We start from the raw sequence: 17,573 nt of genomic DNA on the forward strand, positions 1-17,573 counted from the left end.
GGCAAGTAGACAACAAAGTAAGTAAAATACCCACCAGCAAAGATGGAATGGACAGGTTGAGAAGAGGATAGCAAACTGACCTTCAGTGCTTCCAGTAGGAGTAGCTTTGAGGATACAGTTCTGTAGTTAGAGAGTTTCCTTCTGATGGGCAGGGACCTCAGTAGTGTGCTCTGGCTTTCTATCTCTTCAGTTCACCTAGGCTTTGCAAATGTCTAGAAGAAGATTGCACACCCCTTCATGCTATCATTGCCAACTAGAGAGCCACAGAATCTGTGATGTGAAATGGGAAGTTAGTTTTCTCTGTCCCCACTGAGTTTTGTCAGAAACAAAATATGACCACTACTAGAAAAAGTATTAATCAGATCAGTTCAGGATCAGAACTTCAATGGAATGCTCTAAAAATCAAAACAGTGCACCCTAATGTGATAATATGTGCTTACAAACAGAGCTTAGTGGCTGGTGCCATCAACCATCCTACAAAATCGTGCCACTAACTTCATTGCCATGAAAATTGGAGAGTTGATTAGTGGGTTACTTAAAACTGTAATCCTAGCCTTTGGTGGATTTATTTAAATCTAATTTTAAAAGGTTCTTAATATTTATTTTAACAGAAGTTTACTTAGAAATTTAAGATTAGAAAACAGTTTCAAGAGTTTCTGTAACTAAAAGTGGTTGGGTCTCCGGCTGTCCCCAAGGCAGCCATTTTTCCCTCAAGACCAACTTGTCACTGAAGAAGCATCTATCTAACGCGTTCTTCTGATTGTGAGAGCTGAGAAGAAATAGAGCTCTGTTTGGACAGTCAACTCTTGTTTTTTAAGTAATTTTGGATGATGATAAGTGAGTATAATATTTTTCAGGCTTAACTGTTAATGATGTCTATTTTTCTTGAAACTGGAAAAATAACAGGGTGGTATTTTGGACTGATGCCTTATCTCCTCTTTAAGTGCTTACTGGAAACTCAGGAAAAGAAATAGTTGAAGGGGATTTAGAAATCTTAAGTTTTTTTTTTTTTTTTTCATTTCGTGCTAATTGTACTTCCTTATGTAACAGTTCAAATGTGCTGCTATGGATGGGACTGGATATTTATCAAAATAAGTCACTGAAGATTTTTCTCTTTTGAAACTCTCTATTTCCCTTTCCTAAGCAATAAAAACCATGGTGTCATTTTAAGATTTGAGTCTTCGTAACCTATGCTTTCTCCAGATTTCCTTCCTTCCCTTATGCTAGCCACAGATATAAATGAAGTATGGTATAATAATATTAATATAAATATATGTAAACAGGAAATGTCTACTTTCACCAGTATGGGATAAAGGAAAACTTTAAACTGGCATCTCTAGGAGGAGACACTAATGATTAGGCCTCTCACTCAGTCCCTTGCTAAATCAGTTGTTAAACATGAATTGAACAACTGCTCTTAGGGCACTTTACATTGCACTGTAATTATTTAGTGAGATATCTCTTTTATCAGACTGTCTCTGTGGATGAAACAGGGACTCCTATGCAGTACTATTTTTGGACACAGTAAAATAAATATTTAAAGATTCAGAATGATATTAGTAATAAAAGGAAAAGAGATACTTAATATTTGGTGCATTATAATGTATCTTAGTATCTACCTTAGAAACAATTTCAATTCCTTTATCTTCATTTTATTCAAGTGTGATAGTAAAACTTAGAGGAAGTAGAGATTAGAATAGAAAAAGAGATTCAATGTCTTGCTTAGTCCTTGGGCTGTAAAGTTAAAGGTAGGAGTTGAATTCATGTGTTCTTGATTTTAGCTTTCATATGTGTGTAACTAGTAGCCATCTGATTTACCCAGAGAAGTAAGAAGATCAATTATTTTATCCTAGTATTATGTTAAAAAAGAAAATGTCCCTGACCCCTTTGGCTCCTACAATCCTTTCTCCTCCTCTTCTGCAGGATTCCCAAGACTGTGCCTAATGTTTGGCTGTGGGTCTGCATCTGTGTCCTTCAGTTGCTGGATGACAACCCTCTGATGACAGTTAGGCTTGGTACCAATCTGGTCACAAGAGATGGCCAGATCAGTCTACGTATCTGCTATTGCTAGACGTCTAAGCTGGGGTCTTCCTTGTAGATTCCTGGGAGATTCCCTTGTGACAGGTTTTTACCTGACCCCCCCAAATGCCCCCTTTGCAGTAGTTTCTTTCAGTACTCTCCTTCTCCACCCCCCCAACCTGATCGCTCATGTTCCCATCCTGACCCTCCCTCTGTCTACTCACAAAATTTCTTCTATGTCCCTTTCCCAGGGAGATCGGGGTATCCCCCCATGATCCCTCCTTGTTACCTTCTGGGTCTGTGAATTGTAGCATGGTCATCCTTTATTTTACAGCTAATATCCACTTATGAGGGAGTACATACCATGTTTTTCTCAGTCTAGGTTACCTCTCTCAGGATGATTTTTTTCTAGTTCCATCCATTTACCTTCAAATTTCCTGGTGTCCTTGCTTTTAACAGCTGACTAATACTCCATTGTGTAAATGTACTACAATTTCTTTATCCATTCCTCAGTTGAGGAACATCTAGATTATTTCCAAGTTCTGGCTATTACAAAGCTGCTGTGAACATAGTTGAGCATGTGTCCTTGTGGTGTGATTGATCATCCTTTGTGTATATGCCCAAGAGTGGTATAGCTGGGTCTTGTGATAGATTGATTCCCAGTTTTCTGAGAAACTGCCCCACTGACTTTCAAAGTTTGCACTCCCACCAGCAATGGAGGAGTGTCCCTTTGCTCCACATCCTCTCTAGCATGAGCAGTTGCTTGTGTTTTTTATCTTAATCATTCTAACAGGTGTAAGATGGAATCTCAGAGTCATTTTGGTTTGCATATCCCTGACGGCTAAGGATGTTGAACATTTCCTTAAGTGCTTCTTGGCCATTTTTAAATTCTTCTGTTGAAAATTCTCTGTTTAGATCTGTACCCCATTTTTAAAAAATTTTTATTATTAAGAAATTTTCTATTCATTTTATATAGCAACCACAGATTCCCCCTCCCCCCTCTTCCCATCACCCAGCCTTCCCCTGTAGATGAATTTCTAAATAGTCTTATTAAATAAAAAACACAGAGCCAAATATAGGGGTGAAAGCCTTAGATCAGGGAAATAGGGAAAGCCACAGTCAACCTTACCTCATCAACTCTGCAGCTTCCAAATGCATGTTACTTCCTGTCTACCCATGCCTTTATTATCTACTGTTCTGCCTTCTCATTGGCTATCTTAGCCCAGCTACCTTACTTCCTTGTCACTGTCTGTCTGTACAAAACTCCAGGTCTCTATGGTTGGTACTGGGATTAAAAGCGTGTGTCACCATGCTTGGCTCTGTTCCCGAGTGTGGCCTTGAACACACAGAGACCCTGACTGCTAAGTGATAGGATTAAGTCTGCTGCCTGACTTCTTGTTTACTTAAAATGGCTGGCTTTTTCTCCCTGATCTCCAGGCAAGTTTTATTAAAACACAAATGAATTATCACCACATTTCAGCACAAATAAAATATAACCACATTCCCCTCCAACCTACCTCCATTCCTACCTCCTCTAGGTCAAGATCTCCCATGGGGAGTCAGCAGAGCCTGGTACATTCAGGTGAAGCAGGCCCAAGCCCCTCCCCTGCTGCACAAAGGCTGTGCAAGGTATCACACCTTAGGTACTGGGGTCCAAAAGCCCATTCATGCACCAGGGACAGATCCTGATCCCCCTGCCTGTGGGCTCCCCAAACAGTTCAAGCTAAACAACTGCCTCTCGTATCCAGAGGGCCTAGTCCAGTCCCATGGGGGCTCCACAGGTATTTTTAATTGGATTATTTGGTTTGTTGATGTCTAGTTTCTTGAATTCTTTATAGATTTTGGAAATCAGCCTTCTGTTGGATGTGCGGTCAGGGAAGATCTTTTCCCATTTTGTAGGCTGCCATTTTATCCAATTGACAGAGTTCTTTTGCCTTATAGGGGAGGAAGAGGGGTGAAGGACACCACAAGAAAACTCACAGAATCAACTAACCTGGGATCATAGGGGCTTACAGAGACTAAACCAACAACCAGGGAGCCTACATGGGACTGATGTAGGCAATCTGCATATCTTACAGTTGTGTAGCTTGGTCCTCTTGTGGGATTCCTAACAGTGGGAATGGGGGCTGTCTCTGACTCTTTTACCAGCCTTTGGGACCCTACTCCTCATACTGGGTCTTACTGAAACTTGGTATTTGTTGATACTCATGGGAGACCTGCCCTTTCCTAAACAGAAGTGGAGGGGGAGTGGATTGGGGGGTGAGAACAGATGGGCTATGAGAGTAGGGACTGGGAGGAGAGGAGGGAGAGGAAACTATGGGAAACTACAGCCAGGATGTAAAATAAATAAATAAATAAATTTTTAGAAAGGAAATTAGCAAGTTTCAAGACAGATTCTACTAACATTTTTATATTGATAGGTAATGCATGCACTTCTGTATAGCATTGATTTCTGATATAGATGCACATTCTGGAATGATGAAATCAAGGTCAGTGACGAATATAGTTCATATAGTTAATGTTACCACGGTGAGAGGACCTATATCAACTCCGTAGTTCTCAAGATTATACTCTATCATCATTAACTATAGTTTCTATGCTTCACAGAGCCCCTGTGTCTATGTTTCCTAACTGTAGCTATGTGTCTTTTGACACTGATGATTCTCTACTGAATGTAGGTGAGATTATGTGGTATGATGCTTAATGCTGATTATCAAATTGACTGGACTTAGAAGCATGTTGGAGATTGGGGAGGTACAGCTCTGAGGATTCTATGAGGGTGACCTGTGCCTTCGTTACTTTTTTTTTTTTTTTTTTACTGTGATAGGACATCATGTAGAAGACAACTTATAGAAGAGAGATTATTGGGAGTTTATAGTTTCAGGGTAAGTCCATGACGATCATGGCTGGGAACATGGCAAAAAGCCGGCAGACATGGTGCTGGAGCAGTACCAGAGAGCTCCACATCCTATTCCACAAGTAGGAGGCATGGTGGGGGTGGGGAATGGAAATGGCATGAGCCATTTACTGTGAAGGGACCATTGATACTGGCAGGAAGCACACTGGAGTGAGGCGAAGGAGAAATTTTGAGCATTTTAAGAGGTACATGTTGAGAGACAGTTGCTTGTGTGAGTGTGGAGACTGGAGCTAAAGCTACATATTTTGGAATCACCACATCAAGAATGATTTCCAAACTGAGAGCCTAGATGAGATCACTTAAAAATGAACCCAGCTGGGAGCTAGAGAGAGGGCTCACCAGTTAAGAAAACATGTTGCTCTTGTAGAGGACCCAGGTTCGGTTCCTAGCACCAGTTCAACTCTAGTTCCAGGGGATTCATTACCCTCTTCTCACCTTCTCAGGCACCAGGTAGGCACAAAGTGTACATGCAAACATGGAGGTAGAACACTTGTACACATAAAACAAAGACCAGTAAACCATTTTTAAAAAAGCATGGCTGTAGGGACAGAAGCAAAGAAGGCTGAGTGGATCGACATGCTGACCCTTGGATGTGGGGACAGTAATGAGGACCCATAGAAGGATCTTCTGAAGAATGTCCAGTGAAAACGTAGAAGCTTTACTGCCTGCTGTCCCTAAAGGCAAAGGGAGTCATATGAAATATTAAGTGCTACCAGAGGGTCAAGTAGGATGACATATGAGGACTGTGTTAGTGATTAAGATGAGTCCTGGCAACTTTATAACAACAGTGTTGCTGCCCGTGTATCAGTGAGGGCCTGGTTAGGGTGGTGCCAACAGAAGATGGGGAGGAAAAGGATGGAGAGGGTGGGTAGAGTCAACTCCTGGATTTTGTTCCAAACACAGTGGCTTGTGGGAGACATGAGTTTAAGGGAAAGAGTCAATCGGTATTTGAAATCGTACAGCATACCTACATGCTCACAAGTAACTCAGAAGACATTTAAATCCAGTGTTGCAGAAGAGATAGTTTGCTGCAGGGAGGTTATTTAGTGAACCTCCTGTGAGCATGCTGCCTACTAAACCACTGGAACATCTGGACCCAAATGGAAGTGTGTGAACTACAGCCACTGTAACAGTAGGCAGTAAATGAATTCACATTTAGATGAGTCGGTAGATTGATAGGCTCACTTACGCATATATTCTTTTAGGATTCTTGCCATTTTCTATAAAAGAATGAGAATCAGTAACTTAGAGGAAAAGGGGTTATATCAGCTTGATTTTGTCGCCTTTAAATCCAGATATTGAAACCCTAATACACAAAATTATATAGTATTTGGAGTTTAGGCTTGTGAGATGAGACCTAATTAGGCTTAAGTGAGGTCACATGGTGGAGATCATGAAATGAGATTAGTTCCCTCGTACAATTGGGAGACCAGAAGGCCTTCCTCTTTCTCGATCTCTGCCAAGAAGGGCACTATGGAAGGTTGTTGTTCACAAACAGGTCAGGGGGTACTGCCATTGGACTAAGTCATCCAGCAATTTGACTGCAGAATTCAGCTTCTAGAAATGTGAGCAACAGAGTTTCTGTTGTTTAAGCTGCTCAGTCTTTGGTACTTTGTTATGGTAGCCCAAGGAGACCAGTGTAGAAAAGATATTGGAGGTCTGAGAAGGTATGTAAAAATAACACGAGAGGATGTAAAGTGAACTGACCCAGCAAATGGAATAATAGTTGGCAGCCAAACTACTTTTGAATTTGTTGGGACTTTTACTTTTAAATTTAGAGTGGGATCACTTAGTATGGCTTCAGACTTTATTCTAGGCATTTTCAAGTGCTTCAATTCAGACAGCAGTATCGAATATCGAGGCATGAATTGCAATAAATGCACACTATATGAGAGGGAGTAAGGGGCTTTTAAAATCATGAAGCAAATATAGACAGACCTCATTAGTGTTGGCCACACCTACTAACAGTTCTGAGTTCAAAATATACATGATTCCTTTAAAAGTGCTGAGATGTTGAAGAGTTAATAATGTGTCCATCTGGCTAGGCCAAACGAAATTTCCCAGAATTTCTTTTCTTGTGTATTTCCACTTACTGTGGGCCAACAAGGATATGTTTAGAAGATTTTGGAACTTTAGACAGAAACCACTATGTCATTCATGCAACATGGTATAGTTGCAAACCCCTGGGTACAGAAGCTCCCTAGGACCTTCCCTGATCCTCTCCCTCTCCTCTCACAAATTTGTATTCCACTCTACAAGGTAGGGTGCCCACATACTATGTAGGACACTCGCCTCATCCAAATGACAAGTAGTGACCATTAACATGAGTTTTCCTTTATTTTACTTTTGAGGATTCCTGCTTGTCATTAGTTCCCTCTTGTGCTGCTTCTTCACTTCCCAACTTCCTGCTCTACTGACTTCAAGCTCCAGTGTTGGAGAAAAGACAGCCCAGCACTCATAAAGATGCTGTGCAGTCAAGCCCACACAATTCAGCAAGATCTAGTTCAGGAACAAATCCCCAGTTTTCATATAGTGCTTCTATTTCCCTCAGGGAATCTGCTTTGGCCCCACAGATCTGAAGCATAGGTCATGCTATACACAGAGAGGATTAAGTACTATACAGGTGTCCATTTTCACCCAGCTCACTTGGGCATTGATCGGTGCTGATATAAATCCAGCTGGACAGGTCTTAAAATTTGAACATCGGGGATAATAGCTGACCAGTCAGGTTATGACAGAGCCTAAGGCTCTGGGCTGAATCTTTGAAGTTCTGCTGAGAGAGGAAGAACAGTACTGAGATTGGCGTCATACTCTGAAGCATCACACAGTTAATTTGCACAAAAGGTCTGCAGCGAGAAACTATAGAGTACAAGATGTTCGTTCCAGATGGCAAGAATTAAGTGGAATTAAGTTATAATTAAGGCTAGAACAAATGGTACATGTGCGTGAGATATAGTTTCTGTGCACCTAACAGCTCATGCAATCATTGCACTTGCCCAGTGAAACAAGCAATGCTAAACCTACTTTTCAGGTTAGAAAATGGAGTGATTTAGGAAACTTGTCTAAGGTCACCATCAGAGGGTTACCCTAAGGACGTGAGAACTGGCTCATCCAGTTGTTTATATTTTCTTTTCCATGAACCTTATCCTAGAGGAGCAAAGGTAGGTGATGGAGTGGGCCAATATCTAGGAGATGCTCTTCCAAAGGAAAAAACAACAACAAACAAACAAAAAACAAGAGCAATTTGATATAACTAAGTAAATGTCCATAGACAGCTGTAGAGAGTCAGCTCCCCCAAGGAAGTCCAAGTTAGGAATGATCAGCTATGACATCATTCTTGGGGGTTCCTAGGCTGATGTGGGCTGGTACAGTGGCCAAGGATGGGCCATTAAAACTTGTTAAGGAGGTAAAGCAAGGCAAACACGGCTCAACGCGCTCACGGGATACTTGGGGACATCCTAGTGCGTCTCTGAATGACTACTCCAGCTCACTGTTATGCTGAAAGGTCAGCAGAACATGGTGATAGGGAGAGCAGGACTCATGCTGCTCTAGGAAGACATAAACTAGCCCTTATGTTGTTAAAACATAAGGATATCAGAGATGACTAGAGCATGTTTACCACTGATGATCAATGAAAGGATGCATGTGTAGAATGAGGGGGATTACTTTTGGCTGTCACAGTTGAAGATGGGGCCTTTGGAAGGTTGCCCATGCCCCAGTTTATGGCTCCACACCCATGAATATATGTGCAGAACAAATTGGACTCAGGGAGTTATTAATGACAATACATGAAGAGGACAAGAAGCTGGGAAGGATACAGATTGGGAGGTACAAGGAGGTGTTGGAGGGAGGTCGTGGTAGATGGAGCTGATCACCATATATTGTATAAATGAATAAAAGTTTCAAGTGCTCAGTTGGAAGCTCCACCTCAGCCCCACTCTTCCCCATTCCAAACCTCGCTCCTCTCAGAAACACTGACCAAAAAAGTCTAGGCTCGTCCACTGAAGCCTGACTGGGATATTTAAGGCCTCCCCTCCCTGTCCCTAGACCTGCCCTGTGATTTCTTTTGCTCCCTTCCCCTGCCTCACCTCTGGGAGCTGGAAAGGTCACCAGAGTATACTTTGCTCATTAAACTTGGTCTTTTTAATTTAGCTTGATCTGGCTTATTGTGTCAGTGGAGAAACCTACCATTTGGGTATTAAAAAACCTATCAAAGAATACACAAAATATATTTTTTAAAGTCCTGTAAAGTTTTGAAGTGTTCATTCTACATACATGTACAGGATTTTAAGCATGTGCACTGAAAGTCAAGATGGGTTGTAGTTCTTTTCTGATGAAATTAACAAAGATGTTAGTGAGCCTGGGATGAACAAACCATTGAGAGTTTGCCATGGAATACCCTGGCAGGTAATTGTTGGTCTTTCTGAACAGTGATTCCACCCCTGATAGTCTCCCATATTAACATAATCACAAATGTTGAAGAGAACCATTGTGTTTGCTGAAGTTCATAGGATCATCATTAATAATTGTAAACAACTGGGAACAGACAGAATGTCCAATGTTAAGAAAAAATGATGAAATGACTCCTAGGACATTCTATCAATAAAATATTAAGTACGAGTAAAATGTTTACAAAACTGTAAAATACATGGACAATGCTAATGCAATAATATTAAACAAAATAGCAAGTCATAATCATATATAAGATTTGTATAGGAAGATCTCTATAGAAAGATAAAATGTGTATGTTGAAGTTCATTTAGTTTTATCAAAGTCTTAGACAGAAACTAAAATCATTTTTTAAAAATAGTTGAAAATAGCCAGGCAATATCTGGTTTGCTTCTATTGGTGTGAATTTTGAAATTTCAGTTTAATGAATGTTCCAAATGTAAAAAAAATTATATGAACTAACAATAGTACAAATTTAATTGTCATGAAAGAGAAGTATAATGAACAAGCCTGATTCTTTGTATCTAGCATCAAGCCCAAAGAAAGATCCAGAAATAAAAAGAGGTAACTCAATGTTCTTTATTTTTCTATTGTATCTGTTGTAGGAATAGCTTTCAAAATAAAACACATAATGGAAATGAGATGTTCTGTATACATGGTAGAGCTGGGTTTAATTTTAATCAACTACCACACTTCGTCATGACTGGACAAGCAGGGAATTAGCCTGACTTTTTGATAAATTGCCTCCGTCTTGCCTTAGTCTACTGGAAAAGCTAATATCCTATTGGGAAAGAATGGAGGTGTGGAGTATAGAGAAATTACAGACAAGTGTGTTTCAGATTAGGGATTTTTCTAGACCACTGCTCCAAGGTAGAATTTCTTATTGGCATGAAGAGTCTCTTTCCAAACTTTTTCTGTTTATGGGGCATAAGCAATGGTTGGTTCATGTGCAAGCTGTTCTCAGGTGCTCTCATATTTCTGTAGTCACTTACCTGAGCTGTGACTTGGAGATTGTTGCCGGAACTTTTATTTTGTGGCCTACTAGCATATTAATTTTTACTTGTTTCTGAAGGACTGGTAGTTACTATTGCTTAGCTTTTTAGAAATGTTTCAAAGTACAATAGATTGTATTTCTTGTTGATTACCCTGGAAAAATTGTTGGTATATTTCAAATAAAGAGTAATAAAGTAAAACAATGCTTTTGAATATGTGAAACTTAATTTTCTAAATATGCTCAGAAGACAGTACGTAAAATTTTACTTTTGTTAAAAAGTATCCTTTTTATTACAAGAAATAATAACAAAAGATAATATAACAATATCTTTTTGGAAACTTTTTTGTTTACATTAATAGAATGTAAAAAAGGTCATTGAATATTTGGCTCTTCTTGTTCTGTGAGGCAACTACATTGTAAAGGTTTGGACATCCTGTCTATCCAACCCCTACTGATTTTATTTTCAAATGTCCATGTTCAGCATTGTACAATGTACAGTTAACATCACATTTTGGCTGAGTCAGGAACTAACTGCTTGTGTTATACGTTGTTGCTATAGTTTTTTGTTATTGCTTCCAGATAAGATTTTATATTGTTCCTTTTCTCAGTTCCTAGGGATTACTCTGTCCACTATCTTTCTTTTTCCTATGGAAAAGAACCTATGGATCCTTAAAAAAAAATCTAGAAAATAAAACTGTCAACCAAGTGAGGAAGAGTTGCATGGGATTTTCGGAGAGAAATCTACACAGTTACTGAAAGGTAAATTTTGATTAGGTATAGAATTTTCTGATAAATTGAGACACAGTGTTATGAATATTTCCTCATCATTCTTGCTGAATTATCAGAAGTTTTAAAAGAGAGTGTTCAGTGACAGCCTCCTAAATGTGCATGTGCTAAGCCTGTGAAAGCATCTGCAAATAGTATCTGTTGTCAAGAGAATGCAGCATGGCAGTGTGGTCAAGAGCTGCAGCATTTTGCTTGGCTAAAAATGAACAGAAGACATACTCATTTTGAAAGATCTTCCTTCCAACCTGGGTTTTTAACCAGGAGAACTGAAGTTTTATCCCTCTCTCAATATAAACAATATGTGTATATGCACATATCATGGCATACAATATAGTTATTTTTAACCTGTAATCCTAGAACATGGGAGGCTGAGGGTGGAGGATTGTCATGAGCTTCAGTAAACCTTGACTGCATAGTGAAATTCTGTATGATAAAACAAGAATAAAATAAGACTACAAAAAAACCCAAGACAAACAAACAAAACCCAGCTAAACCTAGTGTTTAGTCAGAGAGCACTTTTCTCTGTTAATAGGATGACAATTATACAGACCCCCCAAGCGTGTACTCATATTTAACAGATATGGTCACTCTAAGAAATAAGGCAGTTTTAGTACATAATTTTAAAGTAGCATAATACAAGATATTAATTAATACTTTAGTTGGGAATAAAGGAGTGACTCAGACTTGCAGATGGCAACAGGCTACAGCTTGGAAAAGAAACCCTGGTCAATAGCTTTTTCTTGAATCTGGGTTCCCTACTATAATTCTGGATTTTGCCGGGTTGAAGAGCAAAGCAGGCATTAGGAAGTTTCCATGGTCTGATGAGAAGCACTGTCAAGCAGATGGTCTGTCTCTTTAGCCCAGTATTTTTAGGGAATGCATCAAAGATACATGTCTGGCAGCAGATTTCAAAGCACAGGTAACATTTCCTCCAACCTTAGTTCTGACACTACAGCATCACATCATGCATCCAGGCCAGCTCTCTTCCTGACACCCCAACATCTGGTACATGGGAAATAAACATGGTTTCTCTTTTCTTTTCTTTTCTAACTAATGAAAACGTAGTTGTGCCATGAACATGACCATCTCTTGTCCCTACCATTCCTGCATAGGCCACTTTGACTTTCTTAGTGTATACCATTCATACCGCAGAGGAGATCTGCCCCCACAATACTGGCCTTACTTTATGTTGAGGGGGGACAGAGAACACTCCTCCCACTGTGAGCCAGAAGTGAGACTAAACCCAATTTTATTCTCAGAAAGTCTTCCCATAGTATCCTGCTCTATTTCCTTTAGATGATGGTACTTTTTATGCTCCTAGTCTGAGGACCAAGAAGGCTAAGGCACAGATTCTGAGCATTTTATTGGGACTTTGGCATGTCACCTCCTTGTTTTGTCATGCCGAGCTTCATGACAAGCTAATTCTAAAATACAGCTTTGTAGTGTTTTGGATTTGAAGTTACAGGAGTATGAGGAAACAGCAGAAGCTGGATATTCTCTTCTGCCTTTAATCATATCCTTTCTCCTATCATAAAAATGTAGGCTTTTCTGATCTTCCCCTCAAGCAGGTACGAACTTCCTGAAAGAGGTACCAAAGTGCACAACAGAGGGTATACAGTGTTCTGCCTGCATGTATGCCTGCAGGCCAGAAGATGGTGCCAGATCTCATTACAGATGGTTGTGAGCCATCATGTGGTTGCTGGGAATTGAACTCAGGACCTCTTGAAGGACAGTCAGTGCTCTTAACCTCTGAGCCATCTCTCCAGCCCACATAACAGAGGGTAGAACATCCACATCTGTGAACACCTAGGGACACTGAGGAGACTCTGAGCTTGGTGAGCTGCTCAGTTTGTTATGATTTTTTTTTTTTTGCTTGCTATAATTTTTTTGTAACTTTACATTTCCCGGCAAACCTGTAAAAATGTAAGTTTATCTGTTTACAGAGGTGTTCATTTCCTTATAAAAGCTCCTATGTCACACTCAACCTACACTGCATAAATTTATGTGCCTTGAGTTTAGGATATTAAAAGGAAATCTATTTTTCCTTCTCTCAAGTAGCCTGGACACAAGGTTTCAGCTAATTCTCTCTTCCTGATATAGAACTCAATGATAAAAATGTAACTTTAATCTTAGCCCAAGATCACCAAATAAAGCACCAGATGTACAGAAAAAATGAATTTCGAATGCTATTTTCATATTTATTTGTTTAATGTCCAATTCAAAATATGTAGGTATTAAAATTGATGAATAGGTTTCCTAAAATTCTGATTTCAATGGGCATTGGTGCCTTATTAGCTAAGCCTAGCTGGCACCCCTGTTCTAGCTATTTAAGAACAAAAGAAAGACGTTTTAAACACAACATTTCATTATCTGCAGGTCTTTGTGTATTGATGTCTCTTATGTCCAAATTGGATAACTAAGTCTAGCCCTGCTGCAGGTATAACAGAATATCTCAACAAATCTATTTGGACTCCAACGTGCTAGGCTCTGCCTCTGAGTGTGTAGTATTTGCCCCCTTCCTGGCCACTAATTTGTCCCTTACCTATTCATGTTCACTAAATCTTGAGGTGGAAGGAATCCTGATTTTCCTCAGCCAGGTTGAAAGTAGTTTAAATGTGTTTGGTATAGGGCATATGGTGCTTGTTCCTGAGACTTCCATTCCTTGGTAGATGTTGGTAGATTTTAACAGCAAGACTAATGAACTGTTGTCATGTTAAGTGGCTAAGAGGTTTGTGAGAAGGCATGTCATGAAAAATGGTCACTGGTTAGCATGGAAGAGAAAGACTTTATCAGAGTTAGTAGGTAATATTTTGATTATATACCAAGTATTTTTGAGCAGTTATTTGGCTAGCCTGGGTTCAGTGTTGACTTTATTTAAAAATATTCCAAATAAAATGGGATAAAAAGGCTGCAGTAGGCAAGGTTCTCAGGCAGAAGATTCATATCTAGAATATATGAAGAGCTCCAAAAATTCAACCCTTACAAATATGCTTGTCAACAAGTGGGCTAATGAAATGTTCTCAATATACATTTTACACATAAAATGTCTACATAGGAACAATAGACTGTTCTCAAAAGAAATACAAAAGGCCAATAAAAATTCTAAAAATTTTCAATATTCTTAGCCATCAAGGAAATGCAAGTCAAAACTATTTTGGGATTCCACCTCACCCCAGTCAGAATGGCTATCATTAAAAATATATTAAGAAATAAATAAAACATAAAAAAAGAAAGAAGTGCTAGCAGGGTTGCAGGATATTAGTGGCAATGTGAAATTATATATTCAATATGGAAATCAATATGACAGTTTCTTCAAAAGTTAACAGAACTGCCATATGATCCAAGTACACCTCTTTTGGACTTATATACAAAGAACTCTGCATCTTACCACAGAGAGACATGTACATCCATTTTTGTTGCATTACTCAGTATATCAAGGAAATGGAAGTAACCTAGATATCTTTAACAATTGGATATTGAAAATATGGTATATAGATAGCAGGATTCTGTTCAGATTTAAATAAAAATGAAATCACAAAATTTTCACTAATTCAATAAAGCTTTCATAAGGCCTTTGGTCCATTGTTGATATTTTGTAACTACAGCTCTGGGATATGAGAATGAAAACCTAGGGTGGATGTTGCACGTCAAGTGATGTGCCACTGCTGCCTTTCAGTGCGAATGCGATGCTGGTGATGGGCAACTTGACAACTAACACAGATTATTTTTACCAGAAAGCTAGGATTAAAACTCTTTAACTGAGAATGTCGTGTCCTTAGTGTTCTTTTCCACGTCAATAAATTATGTGAGAGACATTTCTTCCAATTGCAAGCACAAAATAGTAATATGTCTCATGCTAACATTTCCACTTTCAGTGCACCCTTCTTTTGTTTTCTACAATTTAAAGAAAGTGAATAAAAACAAGCTTGACATTCAATAGCAATATGAATTTTAGTTCTATTTAGATATTGTTCTTTCCTTCCAAAGTAGCCCTTCTGTGTTCACCCAAGGTGATGAGTGAATTGAGACAGACTTTAAAATTTCAAATTCTGAGTGTTAATAAAATATATTAAATGCCTTGGATATCTTCTTTCATGCTTTCTTCTTGTTAAAAAAATGTATTTTAATGCTGATTTGGTTCTTCTTGAACAGACAAATTTCAGTATAAAATGATCAATGTAGTTTGTGGATCAATCTATAATTTTTGCTGGTAAATAGACATTTAAATTTAATCAATTTTAATGGAATTTGGGGTAGCTCATGCACAAGACAAGTTTATAATATTAAAAAAAAGACTTAAGTAAAGCAATGGATAACAGAAGTATGTATTCTCATTGACTTAAAAAAATCTTTTTCTACATAATTAGATTGTCAGTTTAAAATGAATTTGAAAAAGAATATGTCTGTGGTTAGAATTATCCTGAGGAGAATGAAATGTGTAGTAATTTATACATTTTTTTGTGAATTTTAAATTAGGTTATAACCACCAATTGCTTTTGTATTGTGTATATTTTGGAGTTTATTAGTAAACACCATGGCTATCAATATGACTTAGTGGGCAAAAGTGTCCAAGCACTAAGGATATCAGTTCCATCCCTGTTTTTCACATAGTGGAAAAAGAGAACTATGCCTCCCCCCCAGAAAGCCATCCTTTGACCTCAACTCTGTTGCCATGGCATATACTTGCCCTTCAAAGTAAATAAATAAATGCTATTTTGAAAATAAAGAATATTAGAGCTAGAAGAACAGAGAGACTTAATACAGTCAAAACTAACTAACTGACTGGAGTCTCATAAGTCTAGTCAAACAGAGCTGAACTAAGGCCTGTCAACTGAACCCTAGTTCAAGGATTTTCTTACAGCTACAAAAAATAGCTTCTTTCTGAGTAGTAATCTTGACCTAGAATTAGGTTAATCAGAATCTCATCTAGAGATAACAGTAGATGTATAATCTTTAATGTCTGGAGGATATGATCAAATTGACATCATATTCCTACAAATTTAAAATGCCAATGTTATTAATATAATTGTTCACTTTAATTATAGACAACCAAAACAAGACAAGCTTGTCATCACATAAAGAGTACTACAGTATTACTAAACTGTGATGGTAACTGTGTATGTTAGATTTAAAAAGGTGATTACACATGTGGATGTCTATGTATTTTGGCTTTCTTCCTGTCATGTACAGTGGAATTTCTATGGGTTCCTCTCCTTTACATGTCCTTTCTAAACAGTGAAAAGCCTATGAATTGATATCTATATAACAAGTAACAATACAAGTCAAGTAAGGTATAAAGTTAAACCGAAGAATTAAAACAAGGCAACTCCACATAGTCTATCTGGTAGTTAAAAGAGGTTTATTTCAGGGTAACTCACAACCAGTAAGGGGGTTGGTTACAGGATCCAGGAGAGGTGAGGCGCAGTCCAACGTGATTCTCTGGAGAATTCTTTTTTTTTTTTTTTTTTTTAAATTTTGCAATACAATTCAGTTCTACATATCAGCCACGGATTCCCTTGTTCTCCCCCCTCCCGTCCCCCTCACCTTCCCCATAGCCCCCCCCCCCCCATTCCCATCTCCTCCAGGGCAAAGCCTTCCCCACAGACTGAGATCAACCTGGTAGACTCAGTCCAGGTAGGTCCAGTCCCCTCCTCCCAGGCCGCGCCAAGCAATCCTGCATAGGCCCCAGGTTTCAAACAGCCAACTCATGCAATGAGCACAGGACCCGGTCCCACTGCCTGGATGCCTCCCAAACAGATCAAGCCAATCAACTAACTGTCTCACCCATTCAGAGGGCCTGATCCAGTGGGGACCCCTCAGCCATTGGTTCATAGTTCATGTGTTTCCATTCATTTGGCTATTTGTCCCTGTGCTTTATCCAACCTTAGTCTCAACAATTCTCGCTCATATAAACCCTCCTCATTCTCGCTAATTGGACTCCCAGAGATCCACCCAGGGCCTAGTCATGGATCTCTGCATCCAGATCCCTCAGTAGTTGGATGAGGTTTCTAGCACGACAATTAGGGTGTTTGGCCATCCCATCACCAGAGTAGGTCAGTTCAGGCTGTATCTCGACCATTGCCAGCAGTCTGTTGTGTGGGTATCTTTGTGGATTTCTGTGGGCCTCTCTAGCACTTTGCTTCTTCCTATTCTCATGTGGTCTTCATTTACCATGGTCTCCTATTCCTTGTTCTCCCTCTCTGTTGTTGATCCAGCTGGGATCTCCCGCTCCCCCAAGATCTCTTTCCCTCGACCCTCGCCTTTCACTACCCCCACTCATGTCCAGGCTGTTCATGCAGATCTCATTCCATTTCTCTGTCATTGGGCGATCCCTGTGTCTTTCTTGGGGTCCTGTTTTCCAGGTAGCCTCCCTGGTGATGTGAGTAGCAGACAAGTCATCCTTGTTCC

Source organism: Peromyscus californicus, unplaced genomic scaffold (assembly GCF_007827085.1).
Source record: "Peromyscus californicus insignis strain IS unplaced genomic scaffold, ASM782708v3 Scaffold_20__1_contigs__length_68692818, whole genome shotgun sequence".
NCBI lineage: Eukaryota > Metazoa > Chordata > Mammalia > Rodentia > Cricetidae > Peromyscus > Peromyscus californicus.